We start from the raw sequence: 24693 nt of genomic DNA on the forward strand, positions 1-24693 counted from the left end.
TATTCCGCTTTCGTCAACATTTTTGTAAGCATGGGTTGAAATTGACTTACTGTTCCCATTGTTGCTGAGTAGCACTGGACTTTTAGAACAGCAAATGAATTTATGTTTTTATAACACAAAATAACACTGTTTTCTGACCGGGATTTATATTTCCAGGTATCGTCAGAATTCCTCAGGTCATTCCCTCTCACCTGTTCTCATGACGACGTTGGCGCGAATACCAGGGCTCCAGGACTCATGCATCGGTGAGTACACGATTAAACTTTCCGTACAGCGTTTATTCATTGATTAATTGATGTTCATTAGTATTAATAATATTGTTTATTACTAATGGCTAAGTAAATAATCATTGTTTCATCACCACTGTATCTCTAAACTTTCACTTACTATGGAATGTGTTCTCTGCGATGGTTAATCGATGGATAAATGCTGTAGTTTATTATTATTATTATTATTATTATTATTATTATTATTATTATTATTATTATTATTATTAGTATTGTGCCTTTTTTACTGGACTGTATTGAACTTTTGGAAAAAAAAAATTTGTTAAGACAATATAGCACTTTTCTGACTGGAAAATGTTTTGTTTTACGAGTACATTAGTGTTTATTGCATAGTAACTGTCTTTCGATGAGTTTTCATTATTTTGGAAACCAAGTAGCTTCCTAAAATAAAAGGACATAGTTGTTACCTTTCAAAGTTTGCAAAATTTGAAAGGTAATTTTTTTAAAAGCATGAAAATAATAAATTTCGTATCTCTAAAGATTGGTAGTATAGTTGCAAAACTCTTCTTGCGTCTTTTCAAAATGGCTAATAACTTTCTTCAAGTTTCTTCAGTATTATTTTTCTGTTTATTGAGTATTAAGTGACTTTCATTTTTCAAAGTTTGTTAAATCTCCTCTACTGTTACTAAAATATTTCTTTTCGAAGTAACTATCTAACATCGAAAATAAAAAGAATCCCTGCTCATAGTTTAGGAAACTTCCGATGGGTTTTTTCAGAATAGATTTTTGATATTTTGTTTTTTCATGTTTATTGCCTAATAAGCGTCGGTTGATAAGCTTGTGTGCGGATATCTCAGAATGTTCATCATAGTTCTTTGGCATTATTATTAATCTAGCGCTAGCTATGTCATGATATTTGGCAAGCGTTTTTTTTTGTTTGCCTCCGAATAACATTTTAGTGATACTTTTTGAAGATTGATATTGGGCGTGATCTGTGTGTGAGGTTGTTCGTCTCTCTCTCTCTCTCTCTCTCTCTCTCTCTCTCTCTCTCTCTCTCTCTCTCTCTCTCTCTCTCTCTCTCTCTCTCTTTTCCCCCATTATCACCCATCTAAACCTCAGTCATTTCCTCATATTTATTTTCCAGTCTCTCATTTTTTTTTTTACCTGCATCACCTATGTAGACTTCTGTCATTTCCTCATTATTACTTTCCAAGATTGCGCTGGAACGACCAGGTAAAGTGGGATAGCAAGACCTATACACTTTTTTAGCGAAAACCCTAGTTTTTCTTCTGCTATTAAATGTTTGTTTTATCCTGTGTATTGTCACGAGCCAGGAGGCGGCTAATACTTTCTGGTAGCGTCTTAGTTCTTGACGTAAGATATATAAAAACGAGAAACAATCTTTGTTGACCTTTGGTCCTCGTCGAAGATATTTTAGTGTCAAGAGTTCTTTGACAAGTACTTTTCATTTAGGAGTCATCTTGGGGTCACTCCGATGTTGCCTTTTTCTTAAAATAAGAACTAATATTTCTAAGTAGGAAATAGGCATTTTATGTGGTCATAAGCTGAGAAAAAGTAATTTTCCTCTGATTAATTTCATGGCTTCCTTCCCTTTTTTGCATTCTGGAATGAATGTAAGTTTTAGTGTTTGTTAGTTTTCTGTGAAAGAAAACTTTTATGCCGGCTTTGTCTGTCCGTCCGCACCTTTTTCTGTCCGTCCTCAGATCTTAAAAACTACTGAGGCCAGAGGGCTGCAAATTGGTATGTCGATCATCCAACCTCCAATCATCAAGCATACCAAATTGCTGCCCTCTAGCCTTCACAGTTTTTATTTTATTTAAGGTTAAATTTAGCCATAATCATGCTTCTGGCAACGATATAGGACAGGCCACCACCGGGCCGTGATTAAAGTTTTGTGGGCCGCGGCTCATACAGCATTATACCGAGACCACCGAAAGATAGATCTGTTTAGCGGCTGCACAAAAAGCTCGATTACGCCGAAGAAACATTTTTTGTTTGTTGTAGTTTGTAGCTGAATTGTTTTTCTAGAAAGGCTTTGAGCGGGAGGAGCTTTAATGTATGTTTGTTACTTAGAATAAAATATATATGATAGCAAGATAATGAAATGCTGCCCCAGACGGTTCAATTATGGAAATTATTTATAAGGAATAATTATTCAAACGGTTCATAATTAATCGCGAAATCATTATCCTTATGGTTATGAATCCAATACTAAAGTGATTGCGAACGTGAACTGATAAGGAATTGATTATGCAGGCCACTAATTAATTAGTCATGCAGCTTCAATTTTAAACCCGATTATCAGAACTGAATGATTGCGAATTAGTTCTGCAGTGAATTACTAAAAGAATTGTTCCACCTGTCTGATAAAAAAAAAATACCGTAGTAAGGTGATGTAGTTAAAGTATCAGGAAAACTATCCCATTTAGTATAATTTGTTTTGGTGGGAAGGTTATTGTTATTTCTCCTTTCACATTTTTTTTTCAGCCACCAATTTCTGTCGTTTATGTTTTGATCTTCAGTTGGTTAATTGCCATAGAGGTTAAATAAGTTTACATATAACCATGTTTTATTATTATTATTATTATTATTATTATTATTATTCGGAAATGAACCCTTTCATACGTAACAAGCCCATTGGAGCCACTTACTTTAAATTCAAACTTCCAAAGAATGCGGCGTTCATTAGCAAGAAGTAACAGAAGGTAACAAGAAACACAGATAGTAAATGTCGGTTATCAGAAAAAGAAAAATAAATTGACAAATTATTAAGTAATAAATGATAATAAATTAGCAAACGCTGCACGTAAGGGCTAACCTTTAACCCTTTAACTGTGTGCGGGGTTTTACTTATATTTGATCATTCCGCCCTAATACCTCATGTTCAAGGGACACAGTAACTTCACAGGGCGCAAGAATTGTCTGTCCCCTCATTTGGGGACGATACCAGTCGATGAAAGCTGATTAAGAATTCAGTACTTGACTTAAAGGGGCACAGGTAACTAACTACTTTGGACGGGTCGAGAATATTTATACGCACTGTAATTTTAGTTACATTTCCGTATATTTCATTGGGATAATAGTAGATCTTAACTACTGAATGTTGCACCTCATTTAAATATTGCGCATTCTCTAAGAATATTTATCTTTAATTTTTATAAGAATAGATATAATCAATAATTAAGAAAGGCATATTGTCAGTTCTAAATTTTGCGAATCGACATTTCGCAAAAGGTTTGGATATCCAGACATCTAAAATATTATTCAACACCCGTGTGGGAGTTCCACAATATTATTCAACACCCGTGTGAGAGTTCCACGTTTCTATGTGTGTGTGTGTACTGTACATACATACATGTGTATATATTATATATATTATATATACATACATACATACATAGATATTATCATGCACGCTATTTAAAAACAGAGTGGCTGACAGTACAAGGTGGTATCTTTCCGGGTATATTTAAACCATTTTTCAGTATTGTATAGGATTGTACTGACAGCGTAAAGATGCTTTAACTAAAATCATCGTGATTGTAATGAGAAGTTATGTCAAGCAGTATGAACCTATAAAGCATAAGCCTTAAACATATATTTCATTCTCACACAATAAAAAGGCAGATTATACAAAGACTTGGTCTACATTTTAGGAATTGTTTATCAAAATTTTATTACGTAACTAAGAATCCCTTAGTGCACACATGACCTCAGAAAATGGATGCCTACTGGAGGGTTTTTTTCAGTGTACTGCTAACGCCAGTTTGATTCTGTGTTGAATGGCAATCCAGTTTTCATAAAAATTTAGCACGGGTGAAAATACACGTTTTAATGCGTAGAGAAATTCATTTTTGTTTGTTTGTGGAGACGCTTTTCTTTTTGTAAAGAGTGATTTCCAATCTCTCTCTCTCTCTCTCTCTCTCTCTCTCTCTCTCTATGTATATATATGTATATAATATTTATATTTGTGTATACACACACACACACACATATATATATATATATATATGTATGTATAATATATATATATATATATATATATATATATATATATATATATATATATATATATATATATATATATATATATATGTGTGTGTGTACACACGGAAGGATACACATGTTGCGACATATTCCAAGATATACTTAAAGGTAATTATAGTTTAAGCACATAAGACTTTGACTTTTGTTGATAGGGAAGAAATGAACCCTCACAAGAAGATCAATTTGTCTTGTTAATCAGTTTACATCTTGCAGGCAGGACAAAAGACCTTATTATGATATTTATAGGTCAAGCTCTTTTGCAACCAAGAATATGAAGAGCGTTGCGTAAAATGTTTATCTCCATCGTAAGGTAAAACTACAGATTTTCTGTAAGTCTGAAAATATCCGAGCGATGGAAGACTTCGGCTGTTAATTAAGCAGTTATTAGGCAAATAAAAGCTTTTGTCCTGAATTATGTTATGTTATGGAATATTTGCAGTGGTTAATAGAATAGAAATCCCACTGCCTCAGATGAAGATATTATCCTCCTGAATATTTTCGTTTGCGGAAACAGGTGATTGACACGGAGCTTGTTATTGTTATTTTGGACCGACTCCCAGAGTGAAATGATCAACAGGGCCAGACACAAGGTCAGTGTGACGCAGCTATTTGCGTGATGGGCAGATTTCCTTTAAAAGTTGAATTGCAAAGCTTTTCTTTTAGATTCGTTCGTATTTAGAGCATGCTTCCATCATTGGATGACTCGTAAATGCTTTGTTTTGTTTAATTTTAATAAAAAGTTTTTCAAAGTTAAAAATTTGTACCTTATTTTTAACATGTGAGTTTCAGAGCTATTAGTTATGTAATTTTTTAAATCAATGAAGACTCTTATGAGTCACCTTAGTAGGTAAAAATTCTTAAGTTTTTGATACAATTTTGTTGCTCTTGTATTTTACCTTCAGTTTTAAAGTAAGGAAGAGAGCGTGATTTAAGACACACGAACGTAAAATTTGCGTTTTTATTTTGCTTTTTGAGTTTTCCCAAAGCATATTTTTGACAGATGATTGGGTTAATAAGTGTGATTTCCATGAAAACTGCACGCATTCTCTTGTTTTTTTTTTTTTTTTTAAATCTAAAATTAAGTAATACCAGTAATATTCTTAACCCAAAACTTAGTCTTCCTAATAGCGGAGGGATTTAGATATTTAGGATTTTTGTTTATTGTAGCGAACATAAGAAAAAATCAAGACCTTTAACAATTTGTTCTCGACCTAAGCTCACATTTACAAGCAAAAAAGAAATAGAATATCTGACAGACGACGCTAGGTCTTAAACGAAAAAGCTTGAATATACTGTACTAACTGCCAAGGTATTTTATTTAGTTAATGGCGCGCAGACGACCACGATTTTATGTAGAGGTATACTTCTCAAACTAATATAACTCTTTGGTAAAAGCCGGTCATAAATTAGTCGATATTTCATTATTCTATGTATTTGAGCACCCAAATGTTGACCTGGCATGTTTGTAAGTCTTTGCCTGTACAAACATGCTTGAATGAATGTCTTATATTAAATGTTCCGGTAAAATACAGTACACACATTTATGCTGACGTTTGCTTACACGCGTGCGATAATGTGATGCGTTGGAGGGGCAGGGTCCTTTTTAAAATAAAGTTGTTCTTCCTCTTAGAATGGCAGGTACTGGGCACTTACTGATGAATTTTTAATGATGCTCTTCATTTATGAATGCAGCAATTAAGGAGCTTTACTCATTTTGGAAGCCGGGGGATCAGGAGAGGCCGAAAAAATGCAGAATGCAACTAGTCCTTACTTTTATAATTCAGCAGAAGAAAACACAATAACAATGTTAACAGTATATACGGCACAAAATACTGCAATTGCGATGATGGCTGAATTTAGTAGGTGGCTAATTATGAGTGCGATGAAACTGATTCAGCCGAATTACAGTGCTCTTGTAAATTGCTTATGAGAATGGTACAGAATGTGACGAATGTGGTATAATATTGAAGGGAAGGTTGCAAATGAATGTGTTGCAAAGAAAGGCAACCATATTGGAAGAAATTAATTAATAGAAAATAATAATTATATTGAGCATGTAAATATTGTGGCCCACAAGAAGTCTGCTGTTAATAAGAATATGGAATTGATGAAGAATCCCCACTTTGAAGCGTTATTGCATGGCGAACACGGATGATTGCAGATGGTAGTCTTAGTTGTTGACAACGAAGCAAAGCTGTAGAGGCAGGTGGAAGAATTTCGAAGTGATTATGATTCGGAAACTCTTTACAAGGATAAGGTTACGAGGTAAACTTGTCCTAGAAATATGGGATAAAGAATGTTAGGATGGATTGTTCTTATGAGTATACGCTTTAAACTTTAAAGGATAGCAGGATACAAGGAAAGTTGAAGCCTAATTTGATTAAAACCATAATGCTGCTCGGGTATATAAAAGAGGAATGAGAGAGAAGAACAGTGACTTTGGAAATAGTGGTTGGTGTGTAGAAAGGGACTTGTGAACGAAGACTCATCAATAGAAATGATATACGGATGTTGAACGTAAATGAAAGACTGAAAATTCAAGACTAAAAAAGTGTAAATTATCAAGCTGGAATATTGTTACATTTTGTCCGGGGTAAGGAAGATAAAAGGTTGATGCAAGTAGTGGTACACCGAAACTATTTTAAGTTGTTTTGACCGTTTAGATAAAATGAAGGACACTATATTTGTGAAGATGGTGTAAAATTCAGAGGCCCTGGGGGGCGGGGGGAGGAGAATAAGGAGCTCAAGAGAGAGAGAGAGAGAGAGAGAGAGAGAGAGAGAGAGAGAGAGAGAGATACAGGTGAGTCAGAAAGTATGTGGGGTGTTCGGTTCTGCTAATGAGCATTTTACTCAAGTGTTTTAAGCAGCTGATGTGGAATTTTACTACAAAGGGTCCCATCCGTGATTCAGGATGATATTGGCTTTGACAAATAATTTGTTATTATCTAAAGTCAACTTCCATTAATGGAGTCGCCTTATTAGAGTAAATTGTATTCGTGTATATATATATATATATATATATATATATATATATATATATATATATATATATATATATATATATATTGCTACAATCATTCATAACTTTTTTACAATCATTCATGAATTTGAACGTTTGTACATAGCTCTCCGCATATAAAATCATACAGATTTGTGATAAATACCAAATTGGACCACACAAGTAAAAAAAAAAACAAAAAAAAACAAACAGGAGTTGAAGGGATACTCCTAGCCAATTAACGATTCACTATGGCTCCTGTAACACTTGATTCACTCTGCCTCTCTCCAACTTTAACGACCCCACCATTGTATTCCTCTGCCAAAACCTTTGTGCTGCTGTACGCTTCCTTCTCCAGGCACAAACCGAAAACATGGACGTTGGGGCATCACCGGACGAGTAACAGGATTTGCTCACGATTAACCCAAGCCAGCCAGCTGGAGAAAAGGTGGGAACCTGGGGCATATAAGGACGTCAGACCGGAGGTCCTAGGTCGGTTCACGACACACCATCTACACAGATAGACTGCTTGTCAGTTGGGACTCCGCCAATGCCCCCCCCCCCTTTCCCACACAGTCACTTTTGTTGTGTTGAGTGGATCCGATCGCGCTGAAGACCCTTATCTTAGACAAGTCTGGCTTACTCTCAAGACGTCTCATCTAAGGACTAAGAATAGGTGATCATGTGTACTTGCCTGCTCCCATGATGCCTCTTCCCCTCATCTACCAACTTTGAGAAGAGTCCTTCAAGATCTGAAATCTGATGATTATTTTATTTTATGTAACATTGTCCTTATTACTTCAAATAAATTAACCTTAGAGGTTTCCTTAGAATATATTTGACTTCCTGTGGTGTCGTTGCTTTCGTAACTAACAGAATCACGGTACCATGGAGCTAGTGGTTAAAGCTTCTGTGTATGTTTCTTTTGGTTTATGTAATTATAACCTATTAAGTAAAACATTGAATTTCCCTTAAGACCCACTTAGGTTAACTTTGACTTGAACCCCATTGATCTTTTTACAAGTTTAGCCCCCTAGTTGGATACAGAGGATATCTCAGGTAAGAGGAAAGGTAGTAAGTTGCACGGCTATGCTCAGATATATATATATATATATATATATATATATATATATATATATATATATATATATATATATATATATATATATATATATACACACACACACATATACTCAGTACATGCACACAAATATTTATAAATAAATAAATATATATATATATATATATATATATATATATGTATATACGTATGTATATGTGTTTGTCTGTGTCTGTATACATGCATTCACACACACATATATATATAATTATATATATGTGTGTGTGTGCATGTATGCATGCATGTCTGTATACACATATATATGTGTATGGGTATATATACACGTGTATATATACATACATACACTATATATATTTATATACACACACACACACACACACACACATATATATATATATATATATATATATATATATATATATATATATAGCCTATATATATATATTATTACAGATTTACGCCGCCATCTTCTCTCTGCTTAGCTAGAATAGAAGTTAAAATCCGATACACCGAGGAGCAGGTGTATGCCAGGGCCCACAGAGGTTAGAGTGAACGTGAACTTTTAAGGTGTGTCGGTCGCCAAAGGTCAGCCAGGCAGCCAGATTAAATCCTCCATTGGGAATTCGCAGTTCAGTGGTAGCTATGTCCACTTCCATAAAGACTATTTTTGATAAATCTCCTGCTGCGCCCATCTTTCTGCTGGTACCTCGATGTTTTCAGGACACTTGGCGCCCCTGTTTTGAATGAGGTGGCGTCACCCGCCGAAGGCTATGTCTACAGGAAAACAACCTCCAAAGATCCGGTCTTCATCAGTCTCAGCCCAGATCTCGTCCCATATAGACATCTGGCTATCTTACGCCCAACCGGGCCGTCTTTGTCTTGGCACATATGCCCAGGAACTGGAACTTGGACCACAAGGGGTCTGGCGACAACCCGCCATCAATTGTTGAATGAAGACAAGTCCACTCATCTGGCCACTGTTGCAAAGTGTACTTGCATGAGGATTATCCATAGTATATCTGAAATTAACATTTGAGTTACCAGTTCCCTTTTCCTCTTACTGAAACTTCTCATTTCATTTCACAAATTTCTTTTCCCATAAATGCTCTTTGAAATGTTTTGTGTGTTCTCTGTGTGTTATAATTTTAGTGATCTAACTGTCCTTTGTTCCAAGTAAATTAATTTATTCATTCCTCCCATGTACTGTTAATGCTAAGGAAAAAATCCATCTTTCACGAAGCTTTACCTGGAATTATTCTATTTCCAGATACATGTTATCTCGTTAACCTCGCCTCCTTTCACAAACATCTTGCCTAACAAATCTTCCATCAGGAGGCAGTCTCGTTAACCTTGCCAAATTGCAAGCAAGCTGTTCCTGTAACTGAAGTCCCAAGGATTCCATCGTGGTTCCTGAGCCCTCTGGCTCCATTGTGCTAATTTTTTATAATTATTTGTATGATTCTGGAAACCTAGCAGAGTTGTATTTGCTGTTACATTTTATCAAAGATTTCCTTTATTAAGAATTGTATGAGTGCTTTATTCTCGATTGCTATGGCAAAACTGTGTGCAGTAAAGTATAATCTTGTAATTAATCAGCATTACAGTGGCGACCTTTTCCCCAGTAATTCATGTGTAATTTGTCCAATTTGTGTTTCTATTGATTACGATTGGTCACGGTAAGTGGCTTTGCAAGGTCTAGGTAAAATCCCCATTACATTTATCCCTTCCCATGGTAATCTGTATATGTATACAGTATATATATATATATATATATATATATATATATATATATATATATATATATATATATATATATATATATATATATATATATATATATATATATATATATATACACACACACACAGGGTGCGGCATAAGTAACGCCCTTTTTAATTTTATATGTCTTATAATGTATATTTTCTTTATTATTTTCTTTAATTAATTTGCTAAATATTAATTTTTTCAGATATTTTATACAACCGAGATTAACAAAGGAACAGCGAGTAAAAGCAATTCAATTGTACTATCAACACAATAAAAATGGTGCTGAAATCTCAAGATTGTTATCAGCTGAATTTAACATCCCAAGGGTGCAAAGCCGAAATATCACAAGCTTGATTAGAAAATTTGAATCCACAGGAAGTGTAAGTGATGCTCAAAGAGCGAGTAGGCCAGTTGTTGCAACAAGCTTAGAAAAGTCCAATGAACTACAAGAATCGTTACTGCGTTCTCCTCAAAAATCCAGTAGGCGTCTTTCTGCAGAGTTAGCAATTAGTATTTGTATTGAACATTATTAAACCGAATAAGCATTATATTAATTTTGTTAATATATTATATTAATCTATTAACCTGTGGCAATACATTCATGTTCGAAAAAATAAAGGATAATCAAAAAGGCTTTAATTTTGTTCCACTTAAACAAAGGGCGTTACTTATGCCGCACCCTGTATATATATATACTGTATATATGTAGATAGTTCCTTATACATTACGAAAAACAATTTTAGCATCTTCTGAATGTTGTCCAGTATCTTCACCATAAAACGAAGAAGAGTAGTTCTTACTCCACAATTTTTACCTCTTGATTCAACTTTCAGCTTGGTTTCAGTATTTCGTCGTGAATGGCACCTGGTATGCGTATGAATGGAGAGCCTATGATATGTGAACCCAAGTGCATGTTGGGAGATCATTCATCAGAGCGAGTGGTTACTCGCGTAAGCGGCAGCGTTTGTAGGTCAGCGATTTGATTATTGATCGAAGGTCGTTTGCTGGTGATGCACAGAGAGCGAAAAACTGACAGTAGAGTTCCAGGACTCCTCTCACCTGTTGGCAACTGAAATCCTCTTTATTAATGAAGTGGTTCTCGATGGCATTCTTTCCTGTAGATGATGAGTGAAGAGCTGAGGTTGGGTGTCTTTGATCCGAGTCATCAAAATATATGAACAAGGCTTACATTCTTTAAGAGGGCGGTGATCTGATATATGACCCGAAGATTGACGGGGATACGGTTCCGAAGTGCAGGCAGGGAAGTCTTTTGATCTTATTAAGGTATGCAAAGGCGAGACTTGTCTCGTCTATTTGTTAACTGGATATGTTTTTGATTCTCGGCCCCGCTCCGTCTGAAAAGGCGTTCTGGAGGGCCTTACTTCAAAAGGCAATTCATAATTTATTCTTTAGGCATCACTAATCTAATTTTAATATAGGGGGAATTGAGGAACAGACGCCTAGAAATCGCTTTGGCATTCTCAATCGATTTGGTTGAAACAAATATATTTAAGAAAATACACAAATTTGCTCAGGGAACAAAAGACCAGAAAGGAGATATTTTCTGAGCATGTTAATATTTTTGCTTTGCAGTTTAATTTATTTAAAACATACATATCGTTATTTAATTGTTTATTCAAATATCTATATTTTATTTATTATGTTGTTTTGGATAAAGTCTTTCACATTGTAAAATTGTAATGATTCTTTTTTGAAAAAGGTGTCATGTAAAAAAGTTGGAATCATGTTTAATCCATCATTATGATTACTATATTGCTATGATGGAAACTGAAGTACTATAAAAACTGTAAATGAACCTACAACGCAAAACTATTCTCTTGAATAGGGTATTTTTTCAGACCCCTACATACAGTCAGATAATCAACGCCCATAGTGAGAAAATGATAATTACTCGCAGGTTCAGGGATTCATTTCAGTAATCGCTATTCTTACCTCGTGTTCAACAGTGTCAGAAACTCATTCATAAAATAACATTGGTTGAGCAAGTCTGTATTTGCAAAGTTTATATCCATGACGTATGACGCTCATGTTCGGTGACCAAGTGACATTTTGGAAGAAGTAAATGTAAATGATAAGCAATTATTTACAATTCTGAAAAACTAAAAAAAATATTTTTTCAACATTGAAGTTATTATGACATATAACATGCTTTAGTGTAGTTCATTTTTATGTGAGGTTGTAACTTGATTTGTTTTCACGCATGATAGTTATTTACAAATTGTCGATAACAGTTCGCTATAATTTACATTAAAAGCGTGAAGAGACAAATCGCATGAACGGTTTAAAGGAAATCGAGTTCATTTTTCCTAACGTATAAATAACGAATAACTTTTTCCTGTTCAGTGAAGCTGTTAGTGTCCTTTGCAGTGATTGCATGCGTAAACGAAATCAGTTTGAAACTGAGACATAAGATCTATCTATGTTTAATGAGTTTAAACATTATTTTTTAAAACATTTGACTTAATTATCGACATCCTTTCATTTCTATGGCTTTCTTTCGATACAGGAGATCTTACGTCTCAATAAATCTATATATATATATATATATATATATATATATATATATATATATATATATATATATATTATCTATAATATAAAATCCAAGTGGATCTTGTTTGTCCTCCCCCGGGTGACAGTAGGGGAGACATGACACAGCCACCCACCCCTGCAAACCGGATTGTCCATCACGGGTGGGGGCGGGATAGGTAGGGGAATGGGAAGATAGGGGGAACACCCACCCTCCTCCCGCAAACCTGTTTGTCCGCCCCGGGTGGGGGTGTGTTAGGTACGGGATCGGGAGGGTAGGGGAGACAGCAAGGAATGAAAATCATGTGTAAGATCTTTTTCAGTGCAGAATCTCCTCTGCTGTCATATCAGAATGATAATGTAATACTTCAGTGGCCTCAGTTCCAGCATGCATAGTAATATATATATATATATATATATATATATATATATATATATATATATATATATATGTGTGTGTGTGTGTGTGTGTGTGTGTGTGTGTGTGTGTGTGTGTGTGTGTGTGTATACACCTATTTGCTAGTATAAACATATCCTTATTTCCTCCAAGATTTATGAAACCGTATTTAAGCGAATAGAGAATTTTCTTCAGTTTGTACTTGTTCCTTCACCTCTCAACACTATGAGTATGGAGAACTATGTTTTTCACTAAATTATAATTAAGACCGTAATATCGGATCATCAGTTATGAATGCAAAAAAGCACGACTGTGCGAAAGTGTTCATATTTATAGTTATTGCTAGACATTCGTCAGCGACTTTCATGACAAGGTCAGCGACTTTCATTACAAGGTCAGCGAATTTCATGACAGGTTCAACGACTTTCATGACAAGGTCAGCGACCTTTAGACAAGGTCAGCGACTTTCACGACAAGGTCACGGTCGTTAGTGTATTTAATCGGGAATTCTTGCTAACATTTGTCGCGTAATTGTTTGTCACTGCTTAAATTTGCACTCATGACCTTTCCATGTTCAGGCTTGCGTATTGTGGTACTAAAAGTGAGTTGTTTTTTTCAGCTGTTGACGATATTCTAGGAAGACTGGGTATACTTCGTGGCCAAGGGTCAAAGGATGAGGTGTTAAATACAACACGTATATACTGTTCTTGATAAGGTGTGCGTGCATGCTGATAAGAATTAAGAAAGGAATTGTAAAAACAAGCCTCTGATTATTTTGAAGCAGAATTTAAGAATCTTCTTATCTAAACTAAAAACATACACCTTAGAGGAAAATTCTTTTTTCCAGTAGCTTCAATCGCAAATGAAATATCCTTCAGAATAACCCTACGTTAACCCACTATTGGAACATTAAACACTCGAACCTAACCTGACACAACATTAATATTTATTCTCAATTTAAAAGTTACATATTCCCGTGCAGAACATATTAACTTTTCCCGTTTTTCCCCGAAGGGGCATATTTTGGAAATCCAAAATATAAGGGAAATGCTGTGAAAAGAAGAAGAAGAAGAAGGAAAAAACAGGAACACACTGGGTTTCGAGGGAGTATACTGTAGGTCCCTTCATCTGCAAAACAGATTGGTGTATAAAGCTTTCAACGATGCATTGCGTTTAAAGCACAGAAAAAATAATTATCGGTTTTTAGGAGGATTTTGGAGGGAAGGGTAGAAACATGGTGTGTGTCATTTTAGATGAAAAAATATGCAAATGCAATGAAAGGTAGTGATGATGGAGAGAGAGAGAGAGAGAATGTTTTGAGTTATCGGTTCAGTTAATGTTGTTTAAATCAGCTCCATTTCAAAGTAAAATTTTATATACCCATAGTAATGAAAAATTTTATTGCATGAATAAAATCAAAAGATGAAATTATATATATACATATATGTATTCATATATTTTTATATTTATGTATATATATGTATATATATACACACGCATATATGCGTGTATGTGTATAATACATATACATAAATATAAATTATATATATATACACAATATATATACGCTTGTATTTGTTTGTATATCTGTCTTTTCAGTTCAGGCCCACCACAGTGAACATTATCCTGGCCTCATTTTTTTTTTGTATTAGTAGGAGTCATTATAAACTAATCACGATTACCACTTTTAATATTATTTACGTCATTATCCTCACAGTTATTTAGGTCATTATAATAAACTTGGCGCTCATAGGAATCACCCCAAAGATGCATGATAAAATGAGGGTTGGCAACAATAAATTTGGAGTGGAAGAGACATCAAGAAGTGGATTAAGTGGAAACGTTGGATGGCTATGCATTTTGGAAAGACCGGTGGTCAGACCGGTGCTCATTTGTATGTATGATAATAATAATAATAAAATAATAATAATAATAATGACTATTATTATTATTATTATTATTATTATTATTATTATTATTATTATTATTATTATTATTATTATTACGATGCAATACCCGTAGAATATTTGAGTACTACAAGGAACCATTCGCCATAGGCAGTAGGTGAAAGGATGGCTGGAGTGATTTTGGATGGTTTGGTCATGTGGAAAGAATAGAGGAAGATCTAAAAAGGGATAGACAGGTGGGGCGAAGCGGGTATTGGGAAGGAGTTGCCTTCCACTAAGCGAAAGAGTGAATGCTCTAAGGAAGTTTCGATGCGTAGCTGGTGAGCCATCATATAGGTGTATAAAGCAGCTAGGAATGTGGAAGTTTTCTGCACTTTTTTATCCACCAGTCAGCAGTTTAAATGTAAATAGTGCAGTGATCCTTGTACTCTCCTTTCTTAGAAAGTGCGGCTTATGATGTTTGTATATATATATATATATATATATATATATATATATATATATATATATATATATATATATATATATATATATATATATATATATATATATATATATATATATATTTAGAGTGGAACCAGTGAAACCGACATACTTGTACAATGTCATTGTTGCCAAAAAACAAACAAATAAATAAGAGACTTCCACATGACCTGCAAATACGATTTACAGCTATTACATGTCTTTCAGATACTTTTTCAGACATGTTGATGGATAGCTATTTAAGTGATGGAAAACAAGCGAACTAAGCTTAGATAAGAAAAAAGAGGATTGGTTCTCTTACACAACCAAACGAAAAAGCAAAAGAAAACAAACTTCTATAATACATGAAAGAGACTTCAAAGTTAATTTGAGTGTAATGACATTATCCTACGCAACTCTAAACATAGGTCACCTTTGCCCAGTGAGTGAAACAGATTGTTCCATGAAAACGCTCCCTTTCTGGATAATGATAACAATATATTTTGAGAAGCCGAGTCAATTTGGCGTCTCGTGGGCTCAAAATGAATTACATTTTCAGGAAGAAAGTTTGAATACTTCGTTTATGGCCACGTTTAACACGGGAAAGTGAAGCGAGGAAAAGCTGGTAATGCCAAAAAAAAAAAAAAAAAAAAAAAAAAATGAAAAGCTGATGATACCAGAAAAAAGGACATGATTTATTTGCCAACAACTTAAAAGACGGCAAAAGGCTAAAGATTTTACGATTTCAGGTCCTACGGAGAACTCTCTCCTTCAAACGTAAGTGATTTAAGATAAAAATAGTTTGTTAGCACTTCAGCTGGATTCAGTTTTCTTTGATATATGAAGAACTCTCTCCTTCAAACGTAAGAGATTCATGATAAAAATATTATGTTAGCACTTCAGCTTTCTTTGACTTGTGAGGAAACCTCTGTTAAACTTTAAAGATGTAATATAAGAAAAAGTGCGTTAACGCTGGAATTGGATTAAATTGTGTGATATTTGCTCTGCTTGTGAGAATGTACTTATCCTTACATAGCTGTTTTACTGTCGAACCGCCTCTTACTAGATATTGTCTTATCTTAATTCGATTAGTTGCATTAAAATTTAGATATTTAATCCTTTTTGTTTTAATTTCTATCATTCTTTCTTGCAAGGCAAAAGCTAAATGGTCGTAGATTATGTTAGTTAATATAAACCGAAATTCTTTCCAGAACTCGTAGTGAAGACTAGTTTGAAGTGAATTAATCTTTCCGTAATGTTCTAAACTTATCAGAATTTAGCACCATTGCTTAATATATCACGTATCATTAGACCAGGTTTGAAGAATAAAAGAATTGCATTTCAGTATGCCATTTTTTTCTACGTCAGATGCGTCAAATGTGTTTATCCTTTATGTCAAGCCAGTCATTTATAATTTAGACCTCAAATGCTCTGCACAGCGAACTTCAGTTATGCGGGTTTCTTACCAGTTAAACTGTCGAAGTTGACCCTGAATGGTTTCAAGGTCAAATTTTTGTTTAGAGGTCCTCACCATTCTCCACCCCTTAAAAAAACTAAATTTAGATTAATATCTTAATCTAGCAGCACGAAAGGCCAAAAGGACTTTTGTTTGAAAAATAAGTAGATGTTGATAGTTGGTCTTATTTGGTGTAAGTAGATGTCTACTCCATAACACCAGTCCAATTATGACTTAAACATAATATTCATTATGTGATTACTGTTTCCAAGTGATTCCTTTGTTTTATTATTATTATTATGGATGCTCCTATTGCTTCTGAGATCCACAATACCTCTACGAAGAAAATAGACCCATGTGTGGATTACACCATAGACGCGAAAGAGCTATTCACGAACACCACTTACCAGCTCGCAATGTCAACAAAGATCCTGATAGACATTACCATTTGGGTAAAAAAAAAAACGAACATTAATCAAGAGTTTCGAGAAATGTTTACGACTGCTGATTTTCGTGGCATGGCTTCAACGCTCCACAGTGGGCCAGAAAGTGCTATTATGGGACAAAATTAGCTATACCTATAGGAGAATACTCAATTTTATTTACACATGGGATGTATTTTATCGGCTTATATAGTGACTGTCAATATTGGTATTTTTTTTACCCATTCTTTACAAAATAAAGTAACAACAAAACCTTTTGTATCAATGTTAACTAATCAAATATAATCTTATATTAACTACATAATACATATATCTATGTATATATACCATCAATTATCCAATATTTACTACTAAAAGTAATTTCAAATTGCATATATTAGGATAATTAAATCAGATTAATTATCAGATTCACAATTGTTACTAACAGATTTTGAGCTTCAGCTGGCAAATCCTTCTTTGATATGTGCTTATTTTTTCTCAGTGAACTGATCACTGGATCAGACGAGCAAAGAAGACGTCTCATCAAATCTTCATTCTTTTTTTTTTATGATTTTCTTGAAAATGATTCTCAAAATTTTTTTTAATTCCTTGTTCCTTGCTTCTTGAGCTGCTTCTAATAGCATTCCAATAGGTAGATTGAAATGGCGTATGACAGATACTCCATGAACAAGAAGGCGATGTAGACTTTTAGGCATGTAATACCATCCAAATTTATCCACATAAAGCCTTGCTGTTTCCGAGCAGAATCTCTCAAATAGGTCAGGATCAATACCAAGTCCTGAAGAAATTGTGCACAAAATTACATAAATCCTTCAAGTAAAGTCTGAGTTTATTCCAAGAATTTCAGAAGTAATTTCATAGTCATGAAAAAATCTGCGTGCAGTATTGCAGTCATTAGTCGTACCATATCCACATGGCTTGGGTACATCAATAATTACTGTAATCCCGTCTTGTCTCTGAACTGTTGCTGTATGATGCTGTATGATTCTCTTTCGATCTTGGACAGCTTCCTTCTCTTCTCTGGCTCTTGCTTGCCACTTTTCTATAGGAATTTTATAAGAAATGTGCAAGCAACATTCCATGCATCTAATCCAGGCTTGAAGAACCGAAAGCCCATATTGTAGACCTTCTGATGTTAATGGACGACTGAAAATCTCATCTACGTTATTCATATGCTTAGGCGTTGCACCACAAAGACTGCAGCATTGACTTGAGTCAGTGACTTGTGATAAAGCTGTGGCAACTTTACCATCAATCATTGTAAGCTTTATATCGTGAGATATGCAAACATTCCAATAACTGTAGGGGTAAAGGTTTTCTACTTGAATCAATATACTTTTCTTCTTCCTTTATAACTTCCTTGCTTTCTTTAACATATTTGAGCGTTATAGGTCGACAATATAATTTTGAAGAAGGCTTAGGGTTCCTCCAAATGACTACCTCTTTATTTTCAGTCATAACCAATAAGTTGAAGTGGGACCATGCAAGTCACGAAGACTATGTTCTGCAACAAGATCACGTTCTTTTAATTCTGAATGAGGTTGTTTATAAAGACTTAGACCAGTTTTTCCATCAAACCCTACTTTACAGGTATATACAAGGTTATCCAGAAGAATTTCTGATTCTTCTTGACAGAACTTGCTTGCTAATAAAATCCTTTGGACAGTATGATCTAACAAGTCCTGGAAGTTGATCCCTGCTGAGAAGTCAGAAATTTTCCATTCACTAACGGGAGAAGGGAAACATTCTTCTTTGGCGTGCCGGATATGATTATAAGCTGGGTACAGGTTTATTCCTTTTTCCAGTGCCTTGGTTCTTAAATGCTGATAAGACGACTTAGAAAGGGAACAGTCAAATAATAAAGCCAAAGCTTCATCAGGGGAATTAGTCACAGCTGACTCTAAGTTGTGTACTTGTACTCGAAATGTTGCCAAGTGTTTGGGTACACTTAGAGTGGCCCTCTCTTTTTCAAAACAGCAGAAGCTGCAAAGCAAAGTCTAGAAGGTGACAAAGATGCAAGTTCAGCAGTTTTTCTGCATTTTGTTTTCAGTGAAGCATCTTCAACATTTTTGATAGGAGGTCTGCCAGTCCTATTAGAGGAGCAATCCTCTTGAAGTCTGTGAACTGTTATTTGGACCCAATCAGAATATTTTACAAGGAACCTACTTCTTTTTCGATGCACACAAGCCCATTTAACTTTCAACTGCTTAAGGAAATTAGCAGCAATCTCAACTGCAGTTTTAACAGGCAGTTCTTTTTCATTTATTTTCTCAATGAGAAAGTTTTTAGCTCTGTGGTCACTAAAACTGTCCAGTTCCCTATGCTCAACTCCAACTGATAAATAATCAAGTAGATTTTGATTGGTTATAGCCATTATTCCCTCATTAGCTGTTTAGTAGACCTAGAAAGAAAAATGTCACAGTTACCTACATATGCCGTAAGGTCATGTAATAAGAAATCAGTAAAAAATGTTATGAATATTGATGCCCTCAGTCTACAGCTGCAAACTGCTGCAGATGAAACTGATATAATTTGATGCAATGGTGGTTAATGCTCCCAATTATCAGTGTTTCGTTGTGTACTCTGCTGTGCAAAAAAAATCTGCATAAGTGAATGAATAATATTTATATACTGTAGATAAAAGCTAAATAAGCAATACCCAGAAAAATAATCATTAAAAATAAATAACACATATATGATCGACGAATAATGTATTCCAATTTTTCATAAAGCTCCCAAACTGACCTGATTATCATTAACTGTGTTCTACTCTCATTGGAGGCACATATGCCACTGAAATGACTGTGTATATGTTAACAACCTGGAACTGATGTTTTATGTCAAGACATTAAGCTCTTATTTCCAAGGTGGTCTGCTGACTTACTGATGGGTTGTTTGAACTTAAAAGTTATCTAGTTACAATGATGAACTATCTAGTTATACAAAGACAGTCTGAAAAAATGAATTTAATAACTTCATTTTTTTACTTTTGTCCACCCTCTGGTCCACTGTGCGCTCCTGGAAACTCAGTAACATCACCATGTTGGGTCGAATGCGCTCGACCGCCCGAGTTTGCAGAGATTATGTGTGTGTGTTTGCGTTCGTGCGTCTGTCTATCATGCCTGTGTAGTTTGGTTGTGATGCTTGGTGATTGGATGACGTAGTGGAAATGAAGAAAGTGAGAAAATGACATTTGGCGTGAATTACACGTGAGGGTGACATGATAATTTACCAAATAACCTGCTTTGATATTTCTCATATTTTTTCCAGGTTTTTAAATAATTGATTTCACTGCTTTGTATGCTGTAATTAAAGGTAACTTGACCCGGAATGAATTTATGGAGCAGTATTAATAAACTTCACTTCATATGTAAGATTACCCTGTTTTTTAAATAAACATTTTTGAAATTTAACGAAAACTGTTTTGTTGTTTTCTATTGCTGTGGCATGTACACGCTATCAGAGATCACTGGAAAGGATAAAAAAATATTTTTTGTTTACCTGTAAGAGAGGAACTGAATTCCTGTATCTAAATCATTTAATTTTCCGTTGAAATACATGTTAAGGTTCACGAGAGCATGTTGCTGTTAGAGGCTTTATAATTAATTTTTAACTTTACGAATAAAAAAGCATTATTTAAAACATATGCTGCGTCGCAGCACCGGCGCACAAATCTAGGATTCCAAGTTCGATACCTGAACCTGTCTAAATGTTTACCTTCATTTCATAATTAAAAATTAATTTCGTAATTGACTTCATAATTAATATAGATCATTGACTAGGTACTTCTTAGCCCTCTAGGATAAAACTATCTATCAGATACTACATAATAGCGACTAGGATCTTTTAGCAGTAAATGAAATAGGACTAATTCATTAAGAGCTAAAAATTCTGTTGTCTGTTGAATTTCCAAGTATGGTGAAATAGAACCCACATTGATTATCCACCTGAAACGTATGTAATTACGCTTTATTCCTTTTGATGTAAGACAGCAATAATGTTATATAAATATAATAACATTTTCTTGCAGTAATAATGGTATATAAATATAACATTAAATCTTGCCTTGGCTTACCTGACGTGGAACAGTCCAAATATAAAATATAAAAAAATGAAGTAGTTGAAATGCAATGAAACACAGGAAGAAGAATCTGGCAGACATTATTGTTTTTATCATTAAATTGGATTTTGCAAGTGTTGAAGCATAACTAATTATTTTCCTAATTTATCAGTCGTCGTCTATACGATTTGCAGTACATTAATTAACACAAATGTCATTATTTGGTTGTTTATTTTCAGATAGTGGCTCGTAACATCGTTTTGGAAGATTTTAAGGGTATAAAGAAAATAAAAATTCCGTATGAGATATTATTTCAATTGACAAATTCAAGGGTAAAACCACACGTATACAAAGAATTAGGGCAAAGCGTATGTTATATGAAAATCAAAGAAGGCATAAAGTGTATACACCTGAAATGTCATTTTTTGCATAAAAAGTGAGTTAGTGTATCAACCTTATTTTGAAGGTTTAACGAGCTTGAAATTGGAGAGAGTATGAAAGACAGTGCTGTAACTCGCTTGAGTATGATAATTTTTTTTTATCACATTTTCCTACGCATTTATAAACATAGTTCGCCTTTGCGTGATGGGAAAAATAAATTTGTCTCATGAAGAAGTTAACTTTGTGGATAGCGATATCAGGAGAAAATTTGGAAAGCAATGAATACAGTTTTTTTTTTGAAGATGGACAATAATGAAAAATGGGAACAATAAGAGAGTTTCTGGTAAAGATATTTCTCTCTCTAGACAGGAAATGGTGCTAGTATATTGTAAGTCTGTTCTATAACCAATATTGAAGCTTAGATTTGAAGAAAAACGTCACATCAGGGACATTAGGATTTCTGCAATAGGCACATAATAAAAAATATCAATATTTTGACTAAAAAGCATTATGCCAAATTAAATCAATATTTTGCAAACGATAAAAAAGCAGCACTTCCTTTCCCAAGAGGAATAAATTCAGGTACAACACTATTTTGAATAGTAAAGGTCCTGATCTTTCAATTTCGTCCAATTTAGGTGTTGATTTGATGATTATTTTTCATCGACTCAAAGTTCACTCAGTTACCGAGGCTTAGTTTTGAATTTTTCTAACGATAAGCGATACTGTTGTGCTTTTTTTTTTATTATTATTATTTTATCTTTTTGTGCGTGTGGGGGGAGGGGAGTAATGGAGAGGGAGGGGGTGAGAACGCAATCCACCCGAAGGCCTAATCATTGTCTATCAAAAACGCCCTTGCTGTTGATGAATTGTAAACAACACTTTCATGGGGCAGTTGGGTCGGGCAACAATGCATGTTAACTAGATCAATAATATTGAACCACGGTTTATAATTCTTCAGTTATGTTATCAACAGGGCGCATTATGCATATAAACAGATAAGCGGGAAAAGAATCATGTTTGGATGCAAGCGTATGTATACACAGTTAGGCCAACACACACACACACACACACACACACACACACACACACACACACACACACACACACACACACACACACAATTTCTCGAAACGGTATTCATCTTTTTCATATCAAAATTCGATGCTTATAATTCATGAATTTAGTTTTTTCTTCTTACAAGACCTTTCTCCTTCTACATGTTCTTTCACATTAACTGTTTCGAAGAAAAAAAACGTCATTTCTAATCCTCATAAAGATTTGAGACGTCAATTATGCATGAGGTTCACCTGCCAAAACAATGTAAATAAGTGACATTTAAAGTACAGACTATGAAAAGGCGTGTCATAAGCAAAGAGTGCAAGGATAGCTTTAAATTTTAGTTCTCAAAAACCGCCTAACAACAACGTTCTGTTGCTCCTTAAGTAAAGCGTAACACTTGTCTTCGCCAGCTTGGAATACTGATTTGACGTGTCACAACAATCCGCGGTGGCTTTTTCAAGTCATTACCATAATATACAAACAGGTTAATCGCATGCAAGCCTTGAACTGCCGTGAACTGAATGGAATAGATTTAGACTCCAGATCACAGAGAGGGAACAGCTGCTTTCAAAGTGTGGGAAAATAATGTTAATAGATACGGAAGTCAAGAGTATGGCAGAAGCAAGTGCCTTGAAGTTTTCGACTCTAGATCATAGAGAGGGAACAGATGTTTTCAAAGTATCGGAAGATAACGTTAATAGATACAGAAGGCCAGAGTATGGCAGAACCGGGTGCTCTGAGGTTTTATCGTTGCGCAATGTTCAGAGCGGCTGACTGAATGTAGTAGCTATGTATACTGGACATTAGTGATCTAGGAAAAAAAGGAAAATTCTACGTAATCACTTCATATTTAAGGTGTCATTCTTGATTGTACGTTCACTTCTAAGAAACATACCCGATTGCCCAATTTGTTTTGATAATTACAGAGTATTTAAAGGTTGCTAGAGATGTGTCTGTTTTACGAGGGTTTTGATTCTTTTATTTTGCCATATGTGAATAATGTCTCCTGGTCTGGTCTTCAGTAGCTTAGAATGTTTGATGAGAACTTTAGTTCTAGTAAATATCTTATTCCAAATTTTAGCATTAGCGTCTAACACCCTCTTTCGATTTCCATAATTTTAGTCATCCTTTGCATTGAAAGTTTCTCAGACTGCCGTATACTACGTACCAGCTTTATTTCATTATTCCATATTATGGAATAACCTTTTTAGTTAAGTAGTCGAAGTGTTTGATCTTGAGAAATTCAAACTGAGGCTTGGTGCAAATTCTCTTTTGTTGTTGAGTAGGCTCTCTTGGCTTGGGTTGTCACATTTGAACCTTCGGGCTTGAAGCATTCTGTTTTTCGAAATGGGGTTGCATCTTAGCTTAATAATAATAATAAATAATAATAATAATAATAATAATAATATTATTATTATTATTATTATTATTATTATTATTATTATTATTATTATTATTATTAACTAAACAAAAACTTCTTTCAGTTTTCTTCAGAAGATGGAAAGAAACTCCACAAGATTCTTGTGTATAACTTGTTTACTGATAAATATTTACATATGTAAATATTTATCAGTAAACAAGTTATACACAAGAATCTTGTGGGTTTCTTTCCATTATTATTATTATTATTATTATTATTATTATTATTATTATTATTATTATTATTATTATTATTATTATTATTATTATTATTATTCGAGGAAAGAAGACCCCTTTGAGGCAAGTTTTGTTGAATAAAATGGCTGCAATTTGCGAATTGATTTTATACTGAGATTTCTCAATTCCTCTAATAATTCGCTTTTCCTTCACATCAATATTAGTCAATAATTGTCCA

At 34.3% G+C, this 24693-nt stretch overlaps 1 protein-coding gene across 1 annotated transcript in view; it reads left to right on the forward strand.

The window, feature by feature from the left end:
* The window catches only part of LOC136831420 (uncharacterized), a 550888-nt gene that overhangs the window by 241735 nt on the left and 284460 nt on the right, over window positions 1-24693 (forward strand). Inside the window, exon 5 of the transcript XR_010850870.1 lies at window positions 157-245. The gene's annotated coding sequence lies outside the window, so the exon portion shown is untranslated. The remainder of the gene's footprint in view (window positions 1-156; window positions 246-24693) is intronic.

The sequence above is a fragment of the Macrobrachium rosenbergii genome, chromosome 4, assembly GCF_040412425.1.
Source record: "Macrobrachium rosenbergii isolate ZJJX-2024 chromosome 4, ASM4041242v1, whole genome shotgun sequence".
Taxonomy (NCBI): domain Eukaryota; kingdom Metazoa; phylum Arthropoda; class Malacostraca; order Decapoda; family Palaemonidae; genus Macrobrachium; species Macrobrachium rosenbergii.